The sequence below is a fragment of the Pongo pygmaeus genome, chromosome 11 (genome assembly GCF_028885625.2).
Source record: "Pongo pygmaeus isolate AG05252 chromosome 11, NHGRI_mPonPyg2-v2.0_pri, whole genome shotgun sequence".
Lineage (NCBI taxonomy): Eukaryota > Metazoa > Chordata > Mammalia > Primates > Hominidae > Pongo > Pongo pygmaeus.
Window position 1 is genome coordinate 137566145 of NC_072384.2, and position 18180 is coordinate 137584324.

Below are 18180 nucleotides of genomic sequence, written 5' to 3' on the forward strand. Positions count from 1 at the left end.
GGAATTGCCTGGCTGTGACACTGTAGGATAGGTATATGCAAGATGACACCATGCGGGGAAACTGGGCGAAGAGTACCTGGGCTCTCTCTACAGTACTTCTTACAATTGCATGGGAATCTTCCATTATCTCAAAATAAAAGGTTTAATTTAAGAAAAACTGCACAGGCAGTGGGTGTATGGTTCATCCCAGTCCCTTCCCTGCCATCTGTGCATCTCTTGCGCCATCTTCAAGTTCTTAGGAAGAAGAGAGCATTGTTAGGAGTGTAGGAGAGGCTGGACCCCTTCAACCCCTGTGTCTCTGGCTCATCGGTTAGCCATGCTGGTTGGAGAGAACTGTCTTGCAGGGAGGGCTGCTCCTGAGGCCATGTTTTTGACCTGGCATCCTCCCCTTCCCAAGGTAACCTGCTGATGAGGACTCGTTGCCAGCAGGCACGAATGCTGTACAAACAACACCCGTTCTCACATCTTAAAAAAGGATCACAGAAGTTTGAGATGCAGCCACCTAGATGGGAGACACACTGACAGCACGATCCCAGCACTCCCAGAGAAAAGAAAAGACCCCAAATGTGGAATATTCATATTTCCTGTGGGGATTGTGAAGGGAGATCTTGGAATGTGAAAGGAGCCCACTGTTCAAGCTCAGCACAGATCCCAGTGAGGGTCTGCATACAGTAGCAACTCAATAAACGTTGCATTTGAATGAATGAATGAACTCTGGATCCCACGAAGCTGCCTTTAAATGCATCTCTAAAAAGAGGCTAGAAAGAAAAGTCTTTCACAGTTCAGAGGCCATTGTATCTTACTGTTTCCCCGTAACTTGGGCCTTTGTGATCCGACAGAACTTTTAGGTCAAAGCTTGCAGTCAAGAGGAAGGTGAGTACCACCTCCTCACTGAGGATACCTTTTTACAATTGGAGGGGTGGCTTCAAGTAGGCATCCACTCTGGTACCCATTGTCACTAAGGATGCCTCAATCTCAACTGCATAAAAAAGAAAACAGCTGTGTTTGCAATCATCTCCCAAAATGTAAATGCTCAATTCTAAATAAATGCTTTCACAGGTTAAGTTGTGCAGTCTTGGGGCTACATCTCATAACTAACCCCTCCTAGCAGATCCTGAGGCACCTTGGGGGTCAGGAACAGATAGGCATCTGGCTCTTTCTCTGGGGTTCCTCCAGAGCTGAGGCTGGTCACATGTGATACCTGCTCCCCATTTTTTAGGATAAAATGCTCTCTCCGAGACTGTTAAAAAAACAGTTAACAAACTGTTAAAAAAAAAAAAAAACTAAACTAAACAGCAGATGATGACTGACAATCCTTCAAATTCCCATCAACATTTGCTATCACAGGACATCAGGAATATTGGTTAATGGTTGGTCAGGCCTCTGGAGAGATGGCCACCAATTAAAGCAAAGGCAGTGACGTAAAGAAATTCAACTAATACTATGACTTGTAAGTAGGGAGAACAATTACTACTAACTTACCCTTCAAGACACCATTCACTGGTTTTGGGGAAAAATAATTCAATGTTCATTCTATTTTAATGATCAATTCCATCTGATAAATTCAAAAAAATGTTTTGCCTCTTTATTGGAGAAAATCAAAACACTGTTTCTGAGATGCATGCCCTCTCTGCCTGGAGTTTGTTCCAAGATGCTCCTCCCATGTGTAAGAGGAGTGATGTTGCTTGTGTGGACCTGTGCTTGGAGGGGTGGGGCTGATGGCCCTGAGCTTGGAATTTTTAGTGGCTGTGTTACAGGAAAGGCAGTCTCAATCCAGACCCCAAGAGAGGGTTCTTGGATCTTGCGCAAGAAAGAATTCAGGGCGAGTCCATACAGTAAAGTGAAAGCAAGTTTATTAAGAAAGTAAAGGAATGAAAGAATGGCTACTCCATAGACAGAGCAGCCCCAAAGGCTGTTGGTTGCCCATTTTTATGGTTATGTCTTGATTATATGCCAAACAAGCAGTGGATTATTCATGCCTTCCCTTTTTAGACCATATAGGGTAACTTCCTGTCATTGCCACGACATTTGTTAACTGTCATGTGCTGCTGGGAGTATAGCACTGAGCCGACCAGAGGTCACTCTTATCACCATCTTAGTTTTGGTGGGTTTGGGCCGGCTTCTTTACTGCAAACTGTTTTATCATCAAGATCTTTATGACCTGTATTTTGTGCTGACCTCCTATCTCATCCTGTGACTTAGAATGCCATAACCATCTGGGAATGCAGCCCAGTAGGTTTCAGCCTCATTGTACCAGCTCCTATTCAAGATGGAGTTCCTCTGGTTCACAGGCTTCTGACAGCTGGACGATGGCCTCTCTCCTCCTGGCTGATGCTCATCTCAATGGCATTTCCAACTGGCATAGGAGGCGTGAATGGCACAGCCTGGTTGGCCAGTGTTGGACAATGCTCTCATGAGGCATCTTGGAGCATTTGGACAGAGCTGGAGCCTGTCTGAGATGCCAATTCCCATTTTAGGATGTGGGCTCAGGAACAACGCTGGCCTGCAGAACCAGCCCCCACCTCCCAGGCTGCCTGCGCTGCATGAGAGAAATGTTGTCTTGGGAAAGAGTGATGTAAAAATGATCCAGTAAGAAAATGGCAGCATGGGGCACGGTGTGCTGGAGCACTGGCTGTAGAGTTGTGGTTCTCACTGTGGTCGCAGGAGCATCACTCAGCGTCATCTGGGAATTTGTTAGCAATGCAGATTCTCAGGCCCACCCCAGACCCTCTGAATCAGAAACTCTGAGGGTGGGGCCTTGTGTTACCAAGTCCCACAGAGGATTCTAACGCAGGCTAAAGTGTGGGAACCACAAAGACAATCAGCCTTCTTCGGTAGTAATGACCTGGGAACATAAGAACTTGTGGTGAGTGACTTTGCCTCTGATTTTTTTTTTTTTTTTTTGGTTTGGAACCTGTGTTCCATCAGTTTCAGTAACTATGCAGCAATAGGACACATTTTGATCAAACACTTTTCTGCTCCCTGTGCTCTGCTGAACGTCACTAAGGTCAGGAAGTGCATTGTTAAATGCTCACCCTGTGTCTGTTAAAATGTAACCCCCAGGGCCTCAGGCCCCTCCCAGGAAGGAAGATGGGTGACCCCACTGGAGCCTGGCATTCAGAGAGGTGGGGCCAAACGGAAACCTATAAATCCATTTCCAGAAAGTCCAAAGTCCCCATCTGTTTTAAATGAACATACGTTTTTAGTGACAGAAGACCTCTCCTTGAGCCCGGGGTTGAGAGTGTCAGAAGGAGGAAGGTTTGCTGTGGAAATCTGTGTCCTTCCAAAGCCTGGCTGTCAGCATTTGGGCAGCTCCTGAAGGGCATCTGTCCACCCGAAGCAAGCCTGGCCTGGGGGTCAGGGATCCGGAGCTGGTTCCGGAGGGCTCCAGTGCCTTCATTCCTGGGCTGGGCACCCTTCCTGTAGCTGGGACCCCTCCAGGTGAGTCAGCCTCACCCACGTCAACTGCATGTCCTGAACCACCTCCCCACTCCCATGGGCCTTCCCATCCCACGGTGCCCATTTGTCCTGGTAAAGACAGACTAGGGCTGCCGCTGTGTCTGACTCTGCATGGTGGAAGGGGCCCACTGCCCTGTAGCATCAGAAAGTTCCTGTTATCTCTCCCAGGTATTGGTGCTTACCTACAATTCTGCTTGCAAAGAAGGTTTTGAAAATCAGTTTCTATGCCCCACCTTTTAGACATTTATGGAGCTTTAGAAATAAGGTGTATCTGGCGCTGCTGTGTTGCTGCAGAACCTGATTGGAGGAAGGGTTTAGGAAGGAGGAGATGCTGACGACAGAGTACAAACACGAGGTGGCTCTGCCAGTGGAAACCCCTGGATGAATGCCATTTTCTTACAGATTGGAGCAGAGTTGCCCACTCTTCCTGCCTGATCCTTCTGACCAAATGTGCACATTTGCAAAATACTGGGCTTGAGTTGGATGTGTCTTCTGGGGCCTTCTAACGAGTTAACCTAATACATTCCCCAGGAGCCCACCCTCCCCGATTTGGCTCCAGGCTCGGGCAGAGGAGACATGCCCTGAGGACTGAATTCAGAGAGTTCATCTTACTGCTCAATTATCAAGAAACAGAGCCCCCTTCCAGCACCGCAGCCCCTCCAGGGGCCCTGAGCGTGCTCTTAGGCTAGCATGGGTTTGAGTGTGTGTCTGAGCACCAGCTGTGGCTCCTGTAGCTGCGCATGCCTGCCTTACCTGCTTTCCACCTGCCTTGGGCCTCCCGCCCACCCTTCCTGGGTGGGACTATGAGTTGGGGCTTGTTGGGACACTAACTAAAAAGAGGTGCTTGCCACAGCCTCATGTCAAAGGACAACCCAAGCACACTCCCTTCACCCCAACCCCTGTGTGCTCACCACACAGATGGTTGATTTATTAATAGTTCTTCCTCTAGAATGTCCCCTCCATGGAAATTCCACCTCCCCAGAAGACAATGCATTTCTAAAGTCTGCCCCTCTGCTTTTCAGAGGACGAGATGCACACTGCCTGGGATGAAACCCTAGGATCACAGAATTATTTATTTCACTAAGCATTGAGCCATTGATTATATTAAAACAAAAATACAGACACACACATTTTTAAAGACAAAATTGAGACAACTTCAGCTTCTCGCTGGCTGCCCCCCAGCCACTCCTCCAGCTCCTGGGATCATGCACACACATTCACCACCATTGGGGATAATTTGGTGAAAAATGTCTGAAAGATGCAGGCTGACAGAAACCACAAATGTCAACAGGAACCATCCTCTGTTCTTTACAACTACACTTAGGATGCTAACCACAGATGAGGTCCTCAGGTGCTCTTCCCCACCCCTCACCTTTCTCCCAGTCACTCTCTCCAATTTCGTTCTTTCCTGCCTTGGTTCTTGTAGGAATCAATAATTACTAGGTCTCCACAGCCTTGACTCTCCTGGAGTGAAAAGTGAGTTCTGGGTGCCACCTCAATTTTATCAGACTGGAAATCGTTTTCAGTATCAGCAGCCTTTCTCTTCAGGAAGGTGAACCAGCTTAACCACAGCTGAGCATGGGGAGGTGGGAGGCAGACTCCCTGCGAGGTTCAACCTTGAAGGGCCAATGGCTGAGCAAAGCTCTGTGTCTGCAAACAGTGGCCTTCAAGAGTTTTCTGGGTGATTCTCAGCCTCTTTCCTGGGCTGTCTCTCTCCAGACACCTCCAACTTCCTCTCTGGGCCTTTGCATAGCCTTCTCTGTCTGCCTGGTTTCTCCTATGTGTCCTTAAGAGCCATCTCAGATACTAGTTCAGGCCACCTCCCTTTTTAGTCCAACTAAGCTAATCACTACTGTAACCAGGTGGTGAGCTCGCACATCTGAATCACCAAAGGGGTGATTAAAGCACAGATTGGTGGGCCACACTCCCAGAGATTCTGATTTTGTAGGTCTTGGGAGACACCTGAGAATTTGTATTTCTAATATGGAGCTCTTGGCCGCAGCTGCTTCTTGGGGACCACCCTTCAGAACCATTGCTCTAACCTTGGCTCCTCAAATTGTGGTCCACGGACAAGCATCATCAGCATCACCTGGGAGCTTGTTCAAAATTCACAATCTCAGACCTAATAGGCCTAATGAATCAGATTCTGCATTTGAACAAGATCCCCAGGGGATTCCAGTGCACATAAAAGATTGCAAAACACTCCTCCAAATTGAGCTTCTGGAAGACAGAAACTTTTTCTTACTTTTCTGTGTATTCCCAGTACCTGGCACAGGACTGAGTAGGATGCAAAGGCTGGGGCTGGAGCAGTCATTCTAGCCTGAGAGCAAACCCATCCTGGACAGGTCTGCCCACGTCAGTGCACATCAGACTGACGAGCACACACTCCCAGCAGGTCACTTGGCACTTGGAAGAAAGAGCAATCAGCATCTCCAATGACCCACTAGGTTCTGAAATCTCACAAAAGTATACCATCACCTTTACACCCTGGTGACTTAAAATTCAAACCTGAGTTAGCAAAAGGAGAGTTTCCACATGTTCTTACACTCTCTTTCTGGAAGGGGAGACTGACTTCCAAACCCCGGGGCAGCTGCTCATAGGACCTAATCTGGCAGGCTGCAGTTTCTGGCTGCCTGGGCTCCGACTCAGAACTCCATTTTCTATTTACAACTTTTTCCTCATTTTGTTGTTGTTGCTGCTAAAAGTTCTTATACTTACAAACCTTTTATCTGCCAAGCCCCAGGGCTGACTATCACAGGACTGGAAGTGTGGCGGTGTGTTTGATGATGGATCGGCTCACCTCCACGCCTGCTCCCGATAATTTAGGACACAAAACTCTGTGCTCTGGAGTGAGTGTGGGCTGCCATCAGCTAAGCAGATGGATAATGTGGGAGACAGATCAGCACATCTGGCAGAAGAGGCCCAGAATTGGGTGACGATGAACGTTTTCATTTGGGCAGATGTAACAAAATCTCCTCGTTCCCCGCATGGACTACTCCTTGAGGAAGTAGCCCGCGTCTGAGCAGTGTCTTGCATCAGTCACCACACAGTTACTTCACTTTGGTGCCCTCGAGTGAGAAGTGGAGGAGGTCAACTTGATATAAAAGCTGTACAGCTAAGTTTTGCTCAGAAAGTATCTTGTAAAATAAACATATGGATAAGGCCATTTAAAAGAGCCCATTATTATGTGTTAGATTATGGATGGAGCCCCGAGCAACCAGGAGCCAGGGCAGGGGGCTGAGTCCAGGGACAGAGGCATTCCCAGGAGGAAGGGGCACAAACTCTGCACCTGTGATTTCACCTTATGCTCATGTTTCAGCCAATCTGCCCCACCTCCCCTCCCCAATACTGCCTGAAAGCATTCTTTCCTATAACGTGAGTTTCTCGGGGCAGAATGTGTGTGGTGGCAGGAAATGAGGGCTGAGCGTTACCAGCTAGGAAGGGGTTTTTTGTGTTCCAACATTGAGGTCCTGGAGATAGCTCTTGCCTCAAAACCCAGTTTCTTTTTTGCCAGCCCACCAGCCCAGGATGGGCTCATGCCGAGGCTGACAAAACCCAGGCCTGAGTCAAAAACTTCTGCCTCCTGCCCGTTTTCTTTCCCAACTCCACATGATGGGGCCTCCAGGGGCCTCGGGACCACCTCGACCACATGTCTATGGGGTCAGATGCATCAGACACCATTGCCACCTCTGCCTTCTTATCACCAAGGCTGGCTCAGGGTGAGCCGAGCAGGAGGCTGCGGGCCTGACCTGTTGCTACTTCCCTTATTTCATCCCTTTGTCCCCCAAAGGATGGACCATTTGCCAAAGAACAATGGAGGCTTCCCTGGGACCCTCTTTTCTTGACATTTCCCTTCTTTGGGACACTTCCCTCAGCACTCAGCCAGCAGCCCTGGAGGGTGCCAGGCATTTCAAAGCAGGACAAGGGTCTTTGAGGGCAACACCTCTGTGCATTGGGGGTGCTGTATCTTTGGAGACCGACCTGGCTTTTCTCACTCTCCCAGCACTTCTCCTAGTTTGGCTTCACCACAAACCTCCCCTGGAGACCACTGCCTTTCTTCCAAGTTCTGGGGTCACTGAGGAAGCCGCTGCCTGTGCACTGCCCCAGCTCAGCCCCTCCTGGTACGAAGGTCATGGTATATCCATCACGACTGTAACCAGCAGATCCCTGGACTCTGCCCACAGAATTCCCCGAGCCGGCCCCTCCCTCCTCCTGACCAGGGGCAGCTCCTCCTCCCAGCCTCATCTGCTCTCAGGTTTCTCTGCTGTCTGCCTCACACAGCCCCACCCCACATTCATCATGCTCTTTGAATTCAGAATTTCACTGAAATCCCCAAGGTCTTTCCTTACCATACAGCCTTAGTCACTAACTTCACAGATGTCATGAACTTCCCATTCCTCTTCTTCATGATCTCAGACAAATGTTAGCATCCAACTTTGCATTCTTACAACACAGCTATTATTTCATTACCATGATTATTCTTCATGCCACACTCTGAGGTTTGTTTCCGAATCAATAGAAGATCATAGGTTTGGCCCCTGGTGCCCACTTTGCCACGTCCACATGGCTTTATTTGCATAGCATTATTCTTTTCTATTTGGGTAATGGGCTGGAAAACCTCAAAGTTGAGAGGTTGTGGGTTTTTCCCAAATCAGAAAGCAAGCTGAGGGTGGTAAAGGAAAAGAACCCTTTTTCTTTTAAACTTGCTTCATGGTTGAGAGGTTGTGTTGTCACATGTGTGTGAGCCTGTGCACGTATGCATTTGAATCTCTGTCTGTTTCCTTCTGATCTTGGCCATATGGCCACAGTGCCTTGGGATCGATCTGGGAAGGGATAGTAGACTCTGGTTTGGCAAACCTAACGTCCATTCCCAAATCACTTCTCTCTTTCCTGACTCCAAGAGGAGACTGAAAGAGCTAAATGCTCACTCTCCCAGTCTTTTCAGCAAGGGGCAGCCAGGGGATAAATATTTCATAAATATTCATGACTCCTCTTATACTTATTGAATATGTATATTTGGCCACCTGCTTCAGCATAAATTCTGTCTTATTTTCTCCATCCTCGAAGTGTCTGTTTCCAGCTTCTGGCTGGAGGCTCTGCTTCCCAGCCTATCAGAATGGCCACCCTGCAGGATACAACCCTTTATGAGAAATAAAGCTCTCCTTTCCAAATGCATGAACCTTGTCATTCTTCAGCTGATGGTAAGATTTCAGAAACTTTACAACAAAAATTACATAAGGGTCTGCGGGGAGGGAGGGGAGCGACAGGGAGAATGCTGGGAGTGGGGAAAGTGAAACCACCTTTGCAAAATTATGCCAGTGAGAGAAATATGACATGCCTGACTCCATCTTGCCTCTAGCCTCACCGGTTGGCTGTCTTTGCTCATTCTTGGGTGTGGGCCAAACTAATTTGGGAGAAATTTGGTTTCTAGTTTAAATAATGATAGCCCTTCCCCTAAACTCAACTTAGGGTTAGGGTTCTTGGTTTCATTAGTTCTAGGTCTCATCAGTTCTTGTAAAACTAATGAAAGCCCACCAAGTTAGGAGGATGAGAAGGGCTTGAATTCTAAATAATTACCAGCCATTATTCCGAAGGTCATAAGACCTGCAACTTCCCCAATTACTCTTGCAGATAACATCACTATTGCAGAACCTATGATTGGCCTTTTGAGATGTCTTTTTAGGTTTTTGCATTTCTGACACCCTGATGGCCCCCACCTGGACCTGCCAACCAATCCTGTGGCCCTCACCCAGGAACTGACTCAGCACAAAAGGACAGCTTCTATTCCCTATGACTGCATCTCCAACCCAACTAATCAGCCTGCCCCCTACTCCAGCCCCCTGCCCACCAAACTATCTTTGAAAAATCCCTAGCCTCCAAGCCTTCATGGAGACTGATTTGAGTAATAATTCCATCTCCCATGTGGGGTGGCCGGGCTAGCCTCACATCAATTAAACTCTTTCTTTACTGCAATGCTGTGATCTTGTTATAAGAGTTATTAAGAAATTATTTTAGGCAGATAGAGAGGAAAAGGGGTCCTTGGAAAGTTTTTGTTTCTTTTAAAGCAGTTCCAGAGAAGTTTTCTTGTCTGGCAGGAAAGCCCCTGGTCTTAGAGCTGGGCTGGCAACCTTTGATATGCAAATGCAGGCCATTAGAAACTGGGTACCCCCAAACACGGCAATTCCCCCTCTCTTCTTCTTGCCCTTGCCCCCACATGTGCCTGACAGCATGGCCGCCCCCTTTTATGCCCACACGTGTAGAATATCATGGCACCCTGTATTTGCATATTAAAAGGCTAGGCAGGAGGACCAGTTTTTTCACGGGCTACCTGAGTGACCTACCTGGTCAAACCAATTCCCTGAGCCCTACGCAAATCAGGCACCACCTTCTCCAGCTTCCTCACATAAGCAGACACATTTCCGCTGCACACAGGTTTCCTCTCGGCTTTGGAGCCCCCCTCACTCTATCTCTGTACGGGGGAGCTTCTTCCTTCATTCTTGCCTATTAAACTCTCTGCTCCTTAAAACCACTCCACGTGTGTCCATGTCATTTTATCTAATTCAACATGAGATGAAGAACCCTGGTGTTCCTCCACTCATGGGATCTGTACCAATCTCAGTGAGTAGATTTTCTTTGTACAGCAGGCAGGAAGAACCTGTTGGGTGGTTACAAAGGCACTCCAGGCACAAGGCTGTTTAGAACAGAATTAATATAGAATTCCTGCCTCTTGGTGCAAGGAGTGTCTATCCAGCCAAGACTTGTCCAGGCTAAGGTCTCTATAAGCACAGCCCTGGACCTCAGGACCACCAAAAGATGGGTAGAAAGTTCTAGAACTATCATTACTAAATGAACCATATCAATCTACAAAATAATACATCATTTGGGGTTCCTCGGCTCTTAGGATGGAGATGACATTGACTTGACCTTCCTTCCCCAACGAGTGAGCTCCTCAAACGATAGGTCATTCCTAGGAGCTCCCAAGCCAAGCCCTGAGTCCATTGAATCAATCCAGTTGAAGAAGCGTCTTACCGTCCAGCAGACCCTCTCTCCCTCTCACCAAGTTTAGCCAGAGTGAGACTCTACCTATTTCTCTTCTGTCCACCCCACCTAACCTACCCTTTAAAAAAATCCTCAAGGCTGGTGGGGGCAGCACAGATCCTATGGAATATTTAGGAGCCAGAAGGGGGTCTGTGCCAGCATTCCTGGCATCTTAATGTCAGATCTTCCTTTAGTTAAAAAGCCCTTCAGCTAACCCCAAAGCTTGAGTGTGTGTCTCGGGATCTCCTTCCTGTTCTTTCCTCCTCCGCTTTCCCCCTCCTCACTCTCTCTTGACACTGAGTTTCCTATGTATTTCTAATGCAGAGGAAATAGCTCTCTTTGGGGTTTTGTTGTTGTTCTCCTTTTTATTTTTAGTTTTTAATTTTTCTGGGTACATAGTGCGTGTATATATTTATGGGGTATGTGAATGTTTTGATACAGCCATGCAGTGTGAAACAAGCACATCATGGAGAATGAGGTATCCATCAGCTCTAGCCTTTTTCCTTTGAGTTACAAACCAATGGTGGCTCTCTTTTGTTTCTTTTCTCTTCTGCTAACGCACAGTCCCAAAGACAAGGCCAAGGGGAATTCTGCCCTTAGCTGTCTATTTTTGCAATATTCACACGTACAAATTCACTCATAAATGCCCCAACCTGCATTTAAGAGGGAGATGATTTCAGATGAACAATGATCTTTCACAATAATTGTGACTAACGACTGGCCTCTATTCTCTTCTCTTTGTCTTCCAGGAACTATTTTCCACTGACTTCCTCTTCCCTGGGTTGCTCAAGTTCACACAGATGTGTCCTCACCAGGACCTCACAGTCAAGGAGCCTTTTCTGTCTTTCTGTGTGAGTTTGATGGGAGACCAGATTCCAACCACTAGACACGGCTGCGTCCCTGAAGGACCGGCTGCTGCAGGCCTCCCTCGATCTGGCCAGGAATGACTCCTTCCCTCCTCTATTGCTATCAGGAGAGGTAGGAGGTGTTAGAGAGACCTCCCCTGCCCACCACACACACCTTCCAGCTTGAGGCTGCCTAAAGACCCTTCAGAAACCCCTGACCTTGTCCCTTCCCTTCCCCTCCTCCTTGTTCTCCATGCTCTGACCAAGTGGAAGTTTCCTCTTCACCACTTCAGGGTCACTTGGTAAAGATTAGTTGGGCAGAAAAGTCAGGGTTGGAGGAAGGGTGTATTTGGAAAGAGGGCTGCACTGGAGATGAGGAAACTTGGGGTCCAGAAGCTGCTCTGCCACATCCCAGCTCACTGACCCTGGTCAAGTCGCCTCGCCCACTTGGGCCTCTCTTTCCTCATTTGCCTAATAAGCATTTGAAATCCCTACACTACTCTTAAAGTGTCTACAACATTTAAAAGCAAATTGCCCCTATTAGAAATCTGGGGCCGCTCCTGCCTTTTCCATGACCTCCCTGCTAGAAGGTCCCAGAACTTTCCCTTTTGACTCCAGAGACACCGACTCTGCTGATGTCACAACTTACCTCTGACTGCAGGTTAATTTCTGGTGGATGAAATATTCCTGCCTCTGCTGTTTTCACTGCAGTAGAGTTGACCTGTGGTACACAGGCAGGTTATTGTTTTATTCTTTACTTTTGAAGCACAGTCAAGAGTTTCAAAAGGGATAAAACAGGAAGGTCCCTCAGGGCTGATGTTCAGTACAAACACCCTGTAAGCCTCTGGGTGTGCCTGCCATCAGTTCTTGTACAGACATCATGGGGCTACTGCCTTAGTTTGTAGTTTCTGAATAGCTGGAGGAGAGCGTATTACAGTTGAATAGGAGGGAGTTGCCAGGGAGCTGCCCATCCAATATCTTCTGTTTGTAAAAGTTTAGTTGGATACCCAGAGTCATAGAAATGATTTCTTTTCAATAATAAAAGAATCTCTAAAGAGATAAGCCTCCGTCCCCCGGGAGGCCAAATGAACAACAGTGTGATATGAGCTCTTTTAGGAATGCAACTTGGTATCCCGTGATCCCCAGGGACAAAGAGAATAAGTTTAGGGTTGTTCTTGCATGTGGAAGGAAGCTAGAGAGAGTCCACCTGTCGGAATTGTCGTGCATCCTCCTTGATGGAATTGTCATGCATCCTCCTTTATGGAGGGACCAGCTATGAGCTACTGCCTTTCCATCAGCAGATGGTTCAAATGAACCCAGAGATTAGGTCTACAGAAAATACAGATCACAGCAAAGGAGAAATTCTACGTGAAAGTAGTTAGCACAGCACTTAGCATATGGTAGGGATCCTATAAATATTAATTTTTTCTCACATATAAAAATTGCAATTTGCAGGGTAATCTCGGCTTGTAAAGAAGTGAAAGTTAGAGTGGTAGATTTGTCTCCAGAGATGATGACAGCACTCTCTGCCATCACACATGTTCTTTTGTATTGCGGCTTTGCTGTTTCTCCTTAAGAAGAGTCTATTTCCCCTTCCCTTGAATTCAGGCAGGTCCTGCAACCTTTTTGACCAATAGAAGTTGGCAGAAGCAGGAGCACACATGGGCGGGCTTATGAGTGAAGCCTTCTTGGCCTCCCAGCCCAGCCCAGGCACCAGCTGAATGCAGCCGAGTGAATTATCCCAGCCAATCTGCATGAAGCAGAAGAAACATCATCCCAAATTCTAGCCCCAGAAAATCAAGAACAAATAAAACCATGGTTGTTTGAATCCACTACATTTTGAGGTTGATTTTTTTGTTTTGTTTTGTTTTGTTTTTGACTTGGAGTTTCACTCTTGTTACCTAGGCTGGAGTGCAATGGCGTGATCTTGGCTCACCACAACCTCCGCCCCTGGGTTCAAGTGATTCTCCTGCCTCAGCCTGAGTAGCTAGGATTACAGGCATGCACCACCACACCTGGCTAATTTTGTATTTTTTAGTAGCGACTGGGTTTCTCCATGTTGGTCAGGCTGGTCTCGAACTCCCGGCCCCAGGTGATCTGCCCGCCTCGGCTCCCCAAAGTGCTGGGATTACAGGCATGAGCCACCACGCCAAGCCTCGAGGTTGTTTTTTATGTGGCAACAGATAAAGCAAGTTTTCAGAATAAATCTGTTAAATCGACTTTAGCCTAAAACTGCCTCCTTACCTATTGGTGCAAAAGTTGGTGCAAAAGTAATTGCAGTTTTTGCCATTAAAAGTAATGTCACCAGCCAATATTTTAAGTTTGGCCTAAGGTTTCTCTGTACATCGTGAACTATAACCTAAATGGTTATAGTGCAAACAGACTGTAACCTACTCTTGTGCCAATCACTGAGTTTTGCCCAATCTATGGTGGTCAACTGTTTGGACTGTGTTCAAATAAGGCAAATGCTGAGCTGTAACCAATCCAGCCAGTTCTGTACCTCACTTCCATTTTCTGTACATCACTTTCCTTTGTTCTGTCTATAAATCATCTTCCACCACATGGCTGTGCTGGACTCTCTAAGCCTACTCTGGCTCTGGAAGCTACCTGATTTATGAACCATTCTTTGCTCAATTAAACTCTGTTAAATTTAGGCCGGGCACTATAGCTCGTGCCTGTAACCCCAGCACTTTGGGAGGCTGAGGTGGGAGGATCACTTGAGGCCAGGAGATCGAGACCAGTCTGGCCCACGTGGTGAAACCCAGTCTGTACTAAAAATACAAAGTATTATCCAGACGTGGTGGTGCATGCTTGTAATCCCAGCTAATTGGGAGGCTGGGCCTGGAGAATCCTCGAACTTGGGAGGCAGAGGTTGCAGTGAGCCAAGATCACACCACTGCACTCCAGCCGGGGTGACAAGAGTGAAACTCCATCTCTAAAATAAAATAAAATAAACTCTGTTAAATTTAATTTGGCTAAGGATTTTATTTTAACAATTTAAGAAAGAGTTTCCAAATTTAACCTTTCCATGGGATTTTTTCTTTTTCTTTCTATCCTCCCCAAATTTTTCATATAATCCATGTACTTTCAAAAATAAGTTCTCCAGAAACATTGCCAAAGGTTCTGTGGATTCATTCACTTAGCAAGGTTTTGAGAAATATTTTTAACACAAACATTTAAATGTGCATGTAATTTCCATCCTCAGAGAGCTTAATACTAACCATGTAGACTAGACACATATACATTGAATGCTAATAATCTACAAGGCAGTATATGACTGTAGCTAAGTAATCTCTAAACCCTCTTTTGACCCTAAAATTCCATTAGGCCATGGAACTGAGTATACAAACATTGAGTTAGGGAAGACTCTTTGGGGTTCATCAGTATCAGAAAAACAGAAAATTAAACACACACGAGCTTACCTAAACAGGGCTTTCTTTTTCCAGCATGAGTTCTTGCGTGGGCAGTCAAGGGCAGCCAGAGATATGGGCTCCTTCTAGCTTTCTCCTATTCTTGGTATATGGCCTTCCTCACAGCCTCACTGGATGGGTGCTCCACCTCTAGACAACATGTTACATTTCCAGGTAGTAAGAACGAATAGGAAAGGACAAAAATCAAAAGCAAATGCAAGCTAACGGTCCCTTTTAATTAGGAAGGCAATAGCTTTTCTATAAGCTTCACTTTGTAAACTTCTACTTAAATCTTCTTGGCCAGAACTATTTTGTAAGTCTATCCTGAGCTGCAAGAGGTCCTGGACACAGTCTGAGATACACTGGCCTTCTGTCACAAGGAAAAAGGGAGGAGTGTATATTGGGTGTTTGAAGTAAGGAAGTAGAGAATGCCTTTGGGATAGGCAGTTAGCAGTGGCCCCCACAGTCAGAAGGTTGGCAGGATACAAAGATCTTTAGATAAGATGAAATACGGGGGCATGTGCCAGAAGGAGAGAAGGTGGACCCCTCTCTCCTGGATGCATACGCATGGAAGGAGGGTAGAGAGAATGCATACATACAATCACCCCCACCCCACCCCAGATCGCACCACACCAGACACACACACACACACACACACAATCACCATTTAATGTTGGACTGATATTTGAGGCTACCTCTGACTTACCTTGCCCAAGATTTCTTTTCTCTGACTCTATTGAATGTGCCTTTTTTGCTCTACAGAGGCTAGAGAGCTAAAAACACTATTTCCCAGATGCCCTTATAGCCAAGATTCTCGTTGCAATTGATCTCATGCAATTAGAAACACTGTTCAAGACTTGCATTCAGAACTGAGTTCGGTGGGTGGAGAGCAGCATTCTGGAGGCAGCAATGACATCTTGGGGGCTCCACTCGACAGGCATCTTCCTTAACAACCTACTTCTGTGGTATCATAGTTGGTCCTGGAGGTTCACCTAAGATCATTCTTCAGCTCTTCAATGATTCTGTTATCAATTTTGTAACAGAGGTAAATCCCTTTCTAAACTGGCAAGCGTGACTCTGTTCTCTGTAACTGAAGCATATTTGGTTGCAGCATCGCACAGACCTCTCTCCATTGCAGGCTTTCCCATTTTCTCTCTGCTGGACATTAGTTTAACAAGTGATTTCACATCTCCAACTCTCACCTTCTTTCCTCTGACCTGGAGCTCTTGTATGGATTGGGTATGAAACTGCCTGTACAGTGTCTGACTCAGATGAGTGTTCAACAAATACTAGCTTCAACAAACTTACTCAGAATAGTCACAGAAAATGCCAGTGAAGGAGTTGCTGCATGGGGCAATGGTGGTAGAGAGGCACCCCAGCATGAGAGATGGCCTCGTGCTCTGCAGGGGCACACAGGAGCCCAGACTTGAAGCCCTTGTTAATAAAGTCTGTCTCCTCCACCAACCTATAAGCCACCAACCTGTCATTTCAAACCTGTTTGAATTTCCTTTTGCTTCTAGCATAAAACCTGACACAGGGGAGCCTGAATGTCCTGGACAGAGACTTCCAAATGCAGAGAATGGTCTTGGAACCAGTAGCTGGATAGCTGCCCCCTAGGAAACACCAGCCACGGGCCCCATCCTCTGCTCAGTGCAGCCTGTCATGGTGAACAACATGGATGCCACCATTGCCTTTGTAGAGGGTCCTGTTTAACATGGGAAGCAAATGCCTGGAATGTTCCCCCATGTGAGAACCCATAGTTTGAAGGAAGACAGTGCAGTGCCAATGTGGCCCCAGGCCACCAGCCCAGAGAGGGTTTTCCTGACTACATCATGCTTAGGCTAAAGCCTGATCAAATAAACAAATCTGTATCAGCTGCCTCTGTTCCCTGTGAGGTCATGTTGCCAAGACACTTTGAGGCCAAATGTAGCTTTGCAGTGAGAAAAAAGTAGGGAAATGCTGCTGAAGGCTGCAGGAGCTGTGACAGGCTGTGGAGGAGGCTGTGGGAAGAGTAGACTGTGCTGAAGGCCAGGCTGGCAGCCATGTGCCAGTGCAGGGGAAGTGCAGGGCTGGAGGAAGCAGCCAGGCTGGGGAGGGCACCGCACTCTGGCTGGGGGTTACAAGCCTTGGGCCTGGACCACCTCAATGGGAATGGAAAAGTAGGTGAGATAAACATGTTTTGGAGAGCATCTATGGATCTTGCTAGGTGTATCCTTGCTTCCTTCTCCTGGGGGAATCTTGGGAGGCAAAATGAAGATGAACATCATCACATAGTTTGCCCAGCTTCTCGCCATCTGTGGATTTGCACAGCACTCTGTGTGTGCCATCAACAGCTCTGATCCCACTATCCTTTGGTTGTTTCCCTGTCTTAGTCCTGGTCACAATGCCCGAGTGGAGAAAGGATGCCCCAGTGGAGAAAAGATGTTTCCATCTCTGTACCACAGAGCCCACAGAACCAGTGGTCAGTAAGCAGCAGTCAGCGGAAGCAGCAACAGCAGGTGGCATTCAGGCTGTGCTTAAGGACTGACACCTGCACGGATGATGAAGCACCTTCTTCAGTGAATGTGGAGACAACCCATCCCTCTGATTCACAGCAGAGTGTCCTATCTATCCATTATCAATGCTGCATTATTAGTATCATAATCGAGAAGCTTTGTTGAGCAAAGTCCTGGGTTCAGCATTGGCGAGAGCACTGGAGTGTCTTGGTGGGTCCAGGAAGAGCAGATGCCCGAGAGGAGATTCCAAGGAGATGAAGCACCAGATCCTTCCTTGGGGTTCAAGACAGCTGGAGAAGGGGAAGGCCCAGCTCCTGATCCCACCACTCCTCTCACAGGGCCAGCCGGGGAACGGCAGCCCTCCATGCGTCAGTTCTCTCATCTTTGAAATGGACGTGATAGTATATCTACTCTGCCCAATTCATATAGCATTGTGATGAAGCCCAGATGAGATAAGGGCACAACTGCTTCTCAGTGCCATACAATGCAATGACTCACTAGTTAAAGTATTGCCCAGCCCCAGAGCACAGACCAAATACTCCTATGTTGAATTGTGCAGGCTGTGCAGACTGATAGAGCAGGACTAAGAAGTACCAAATAGCTTCCTAGAAAAGGCGAACTTTGAGCAGTGTGGAAGAAGGAAATGTATGAGTTTGTAGAAATGAAAGGAAATCTTTTTGGTCAAGGTCAGCAGCTAGGGCCTGACTTTCACTGTGTGTCCACCTATGTATATTAACTCACTTAATCACCTCTACAGTTCACAAGGTTGGCATGCTTATCTGCACATAAGAGGTGGGAACTTTACATGGGCATTTCCAGATGGCTGCTTGGGCTTCCTCACAGCATGGTGGCCAGGTTCCAAGAAGGGGCATTCCAAGAAAACAAACTCAGCATGCAAAAGCTTATTAAATCTCCACTTACATCACACTTGCT

General features: G+C 47.1%; 1 long non-coding RNA gene across 1 annotated transcript; it reads right to left on the minus strand.

The window, feature by feature from the left end:
- Positions 1 to 1847: 1847 nt before the first annotated feature.
- Positions 1848 to 14902, minus strand: LOC134737722 (uncharacterized). Its single transcript, XR_010122910.1, has 3 exons — positions 14765 to 14902; positions 11992 to 12063; positions 1848 to 2845 (listed from the first exon to the last, which is right to left on the minus strand). It is a non-coding gene; the product is annotated as an uncharacterized LOC134737722 (long non-coding RNA).
- Between the last annotated feature and the right edge of the window lie 3278 nt (positions 14903 to 18180).